Below are 6,000 nucleotides of genomic sequence, written 5' to 3'. Positions count from 1 at the left end.
GTGATTCTAGGGGGTCAGGGCCACCCCTGAAAGCTCATTGGCCACCCCTGTGGCCACCCCAGATCTGATAGGTAGTTGGTCAATTTGTCAACACAAGAAACAAGAGAAATGCTGTCAATCAATGGTGACAGCTGATCAACCGATTTAGGTCCAGTTTTACCTTTTTTAATAACACAGTAATAGTCATACTGAGGCTCTGAGAGCTGATTTCTGCTCAGCAGACGTTTGGCCATGCAGGTCAGGTTACTAATGAGATGCGCGCGCTGGCTGCTGCTCTGTGAAACAGGTGGACAGTCTTGCAACAGCAACAAATACAACGATAAAAACGCGGGAATCTGTAGATTGAGAGGTATGGTAATTTAATGTTTAGTTATATTGTAGTTCCCTGTGAATGTGTAGGAAAATTGAAAAAGTCGAACTACACTGTACTAGCTAGATTAGCATCCTGAGAGAGTGCAGACGGTAAAGAGGACGCGTGCAGCTCTTAAAGGGGCCACACCTTATTTCCACTCATACATCGCCATGAAATATAAAACGCTATTTTCTGGAAGACAGATGGTGGTTTTTGCAGATGTGTGTGTTCAATTATAGCTAATGTTATATTTTTCGCCAACCAGTGTGTTAAATATAGTGTGACAGTAGATTTAAGTTAAAACACAAAAAAAACAAGCTGTGACTTATTTATTCAAGTGGTCCTCGATGCAGAGCCAAATGGGAGGAGCTGGAGCTCTAGCTCCTCCCCTCGCTGGAGCTCCAGCTTCACCGCGCACGCGCAGGTTAACTTCCAAGCACTCGGCATGATTTCAAAAGCAACATATTTCAGCGCCAGCTTGATTTTTATTGAACACAAATAAAAAAAAATACTCTGTTAGTTAGCAAGAGTTGGCTCTGCATCGGGCACCATCTCATTTTATGTGGCGTGAGAGTCACACACCACCCGAAATCCGATCGTTCAGACTGAGGCATATATGTCCCGGTATTTGAATAGGATTTTAAACCACATATGGATGTAGCTTGAAACTGATTTCATGTGCTTTTCTGGGCTGACAATCTGAACGTAGCCTATGTCGGGATAAGAAATAGAAGGAAGAATTGCAGTATGGGCTAGCTCTCTTAATTTTTTTTTATTTTTGTAGTTCTTTAAAGCACTAGTCAGTGGCAGTTATAAAATGTGCTGTATGAATAAAATCAACTTGAACTTGAATCTTATCTACCAGTGGGAGTACTATGTAAAAAAAAAATTGGTTGAGTTCTGTGAAGAGAAATGTTATGTGTTATATGAAGTGTGTACTTCATTGTAGGCTACTTCTTATTATTCCATTAAAATGTGAAGCGGATGCACCACTAATCTCAGCACATTTGTTATCTTGTTTTTCCTCTAGACTAGTGTGGGAAGTCACACAGCTGGTTTTAGAGTAGGCCTACTGGACTGGTTGTTTCCATTTCATTAAAATAGCTTAATGCATAGCCTATAACATGAAGGTTGAGTCTATCCAATATTACAGTCAATTGTACACTTTAATTTACAATATATATAAAAAAAAATACAACTGGCCTATTGGAGTAGCTTATGCTTTTACATTAACGTACAAAAAGGGCAGATTAGGTAACCTGGTCTTGTTTTTTATTTAATGAATTAATCAGATGATTTGTTTACACAATCTTTTTTTAGATTCATTTACAACAAATAACTCGCGTTACTGCGGTGGACAAAATAAACGTGCACACATTGCCTTTGTCTAGTAATTTACATAATCATATAGCAGACATTTTGTCCAAAGCGGCTTTAAAAGTGAGGAAAACAACGAAACTGTTCATCGTAATTAAGAGAAAAGAATACATAGATACAAAGTTTTCAACAGTTTTTAGAAACACGCACAGATAGTGTGAGCAATGTTCTAAGTGTTTACGCGTTTGTCACAGAAACGATAAATCATTGTATAATTTATCATAATCATGACAAATCTTAGAGTAAAATATAATGTTTGCCAGCACCTTGCGCATCAAAACAAACTTGTCCTTTCATCACGGGTGAAATTCGCACTAACATTAACAGGCTTGATAGGGCGTTATGTTCTGTCCACTAGTTCCAGCGAGGGTGAGCTAGAGCTCTAGCTCTTCCCATTGGAAGCTGCAGCGAAGCCCCGCCCACTAAATTTAGCGAGGTGGAGCTGGAGCTCCAGAAAAGGGGGAGCTTGAGCTCTAGCTCCTCCCATTTGGCTCTGCATCGAGCACCATCTCTATTTATTTGCTCTGTGGTTTAAGGGGAGTTTAAAAAGGACTTTTTGTTTGTGTCAATTAGCTCATCTTCACAGTCCACATATATTTTTAGAAGTTTAAATAGGCAGAGTAAATTGCATTAAAATGGCACAAATGTCATAAGTTAAATTATGAAGAAGCACCATAACTATTTATAATTTTGAGTCTTAACTTTTTGATTTTAAAAACGTATTAATGTATGCTGAATCAAAGCCAACGTTTCAATTTATACTTTCATCAAGGCCTTGGACATGAATACTGTCTGGGTTGAAAAACACTTTTTGCACATTTTCATACATCACAAGGCATCCTAATGAAATTATTCAGTCATCAGGCCACTCTCTGTGTTACCTGTGTTTGCTTTACTTATTTAAGTCCCCTCTTGTGGTTAAATAAAAACACTCCTGGCAAAGAACAAACTAAGAAATTCAAATTCCAGTATCTCTAACAAATTATATCTAAGCTAAATAATAACATAAACTAAACATGTAAAGAACAACAAATATTTTGTTTTTTTCCTCACAAACTTAGTTTTTTCGGTAACACTTTAGAATACGGTTCCTTCGTTAATGAATAACTACACAAGAACTAATGAGTAACACAATATTAACAATCTAGTAACTATTATTAACTAACAAGAAACTCTGATTAACGAACAAGTAAGTAATAGCGCACAGACGAAAGTGGTAGTTCACTATTAAGTAATCAATAACTACTATTTTTTTAATACTTCCCAGAGAACTACTGAAAAAGTTTATTAATAATCTAGTAACTACTATTAACTAAAAGAAACTCTTATTAACGAATTAGTAAGTAATAGCTCACAGATGAAAGTGTTACTAGATACTTCTGTGGGAATTACTAATTATTTGGATCCGTGTTATAAAGTGAAGATCATTGGAACTAACTAGTAATTACTCAAGTGTTACTACATGATCTAGTCATGATTTGTGCAAATGTTTGAGATTTTTGGTGAACTTTAGTAACTTTTAGAAAATGTCTTTAGTAACACTTGAGTAATTACTAGTTAGTTCCAATGATCTTCACTTTATAATACGGATCTAAATAATTAGTAATTAATAGCTCATAGATGAAAGTGTTACTAGATACATCTGTGGGAATTACTAATTATTTGGATCCGTATTATAAAGTGAAGATCATTGGAACTAACTAGGTGAAGTAAACATCTAGATGCTTTGCTACAAGCCGCCTCTGTAGGACCGACTAAACCATGACACAGACCTTCTTCGGAGATGGTATTCTCGGAGCATCCACATTGTTGGAACTCTTCTGCATCATCAGCAGGGGTCTCAGGGTCTCAGGTGTTTCGCCCCTTAACCTGAACACCTCGCCTGAGTGGGGCCGTGAAGACTGACTAGCCTTCACCTGCAGAAGGGCTCCAACTGTGGGCTCTTTTCAGCCACAGCCATCTTGAGCTAGACTCGGCTGCTTCGGCTATGTCCCTGGTAGCTTCCTTCAGCTGTTTATACTCCAGGCCCATCCTCTGGAGGAAGTAGCGCACCGATTTTGCTGGAAACCCGCGGCACCCGACTTCAATGGGGTAGCTTTTTTTAGTTGGTGTGACGTGGCTAGCCTTTCCTCCCAGGGCACCGTGAGCTCAGCAACTATGATGGATTTCGTGCTCCTGGATAGCAGAACCATATCTGGTCGGAGGGAATTCGCTGCCACGTCCTGTAGGAAGACAAGCTTCTTCTTCAGGTCTACTCTTAATTCCCAGTCGGAGGCTCGTTGCAAGGCGGAGGGTGGGTTCTTGGCCACCATGCCGGTCTTATGAGCCTTGTCTCCTTCCCTCACAAAGGTTGTGACTTGGGGCGGGCAGGCCTGCTTGTTGTTGGCTTTGACTCGCTGCTGTTCCACCCATTTGGCAATTTCCGCGAGGACTTTGTCGTGCCTCCATCTGTAACGGCCCTCTGCCAATGCCCTTGGACACCCGGCCAGAATGTGGTTCAGCGTACAAGAAGCTGCTCCACATTGGTTGCAAGATGGGTCTTCCCCTCCGCCCCAGATCTTTATATTGCTTGGTGTTGGCAGCAGGTCAGCCACTGAGCGCAAGAGAAAGCTTAACTTCCCCTGGTCGATTTGCCACAGATCCTTCCAAGACAAGACAAAAACTAGTAATTACTCAAGTGTTACTACATGATCTAGTCATGATTTGTGCAAATGTTTGAGATTTTTTGGTGAACTTTAGTAACTTTTAGAAAATGTTTATAGTAACACTTGAGTAATCCAAATAATTAGTAATTCCCGCAGAAGTATCTAGTAACACTTTCATCTGTGAGCTATTACTTACTAATTCGTTAATAAGAGTTTCTTTTAGTTAATAGTAGTTACTAGATTGTTAATAAACTTTTTCAGTTGTTCTCTGGGAAGTATTAAAAAAAGTAGTTATTGATTACTTAATAGTGAACTACCACTTTCGTCTGTGCGCTATTACTTACTAGTTCGTTAATCAGAGTTTCTTGTTAGTTAATAATAGTTACTAGATTGTTAACATTGTGTTACTCATTAGTTCTTGTGTAGTTATTCATTAACGAAGGAACCGTATTCTAAAGTGTTACCGTTTTTTCTTTTGCTTTTACAGATACACTTTTGAATAAGGTCCTATCTTTAAGCATGTTGGTTTGTCCTGTTGGATTTCTGTGTTTTCATGTAACCACAAGATGGTGCCTCAATAGACCTTTTTCACAAAAACCGGAAATACGTAATCGTTGTGGAAACGGAGTTCCCGTCAACTGTTAACACATCAGAAAAACCTACTCTGGGAGGAGAAAATTGATCAGAGAGTCTTCAAAACTTCGAAAAAATGTAAACTTGTCATGGTACTGTTGTTGATGACTTTGTAAAATGCTGTGGTGATGCTTGTCTGCAGCTGATGTATCTAAGACCAAAGATGTGATATTGATTTTAGAACTGAAGCTCATTCTTCCCAATATACGTTCATTAAAGGTAAGAAGGTGGAGTGTGTGGAAAGTTATTAATATTTAGGGAGTATTATTTACAATAAACTACATTTTGATGTGAATACCAGAAAGAAGTCTGTCAGTTTTATTCAACAGTTATCCTGATTTTTTTGCACTGCTGTTGATAGAACGATCAAAGATGAAGAAAAATTATACAAATATTAATTTATTCCTTGTACACTCAGATTGTTAAATACTCAGAATGGTATATATTAATATTTTAAATGTATATGTAGCCCACTGTTGTGTGTTCTTATTTATCTTGTTTTATATTGTGGTGTATATTTTATGTGCTTATTCCGCTGGATACAAATATCTTAATACAGTTGAACATGAACTAACGTTACTTCAAAAATACGCAAATCATAAAACATAAAAAATAAACAAACAATGACGGCTTATTAGTGAATGGTGACATGAGAAGTACAGAAGATCACAGGATCATAACATCCCGCCAGATTGCCTGAATCCATTTCCGTCGAACTTCATCGACAGGGAACTGACGAGGGAAGGAATGAAAACGACAGGTATGGCTGCTTTTGGGAATAACAAAAAAGATCGGTACGAAACAACTCTCACTAGTTGCCTTCGGCGCTATCTGTTATGAATGGAGCGGAAGAAGATTACCACGACAATTGCGTATTTCCGGTCACAAATACGGAAGTTGTGAGAAAGGTCTATTAGTAAAGCAAACTCAGGTAACAATACAGGTGACACAGATGATGAGCTGACGACTGATACATGTTATTGTATAGGATGA

Source organism: Pimephales promelas, chromosome 14 (genome assembly GCF_988280905.1).
Source record: "Pimephales promelas chromosome 14, fPimPro1.hap1.1, whole genome shotgun sequence".
NCBI lineage: Eukaryota > Metazoa > Chordata > Actinopteri > Cypriniformes > Leuciscidae > Pimephales > Pimephales promelas.
The sequence above is the reverse complement of the archived record's forward strand: the minus strand, read 5'-3'. Positions refer to the sequence as shown.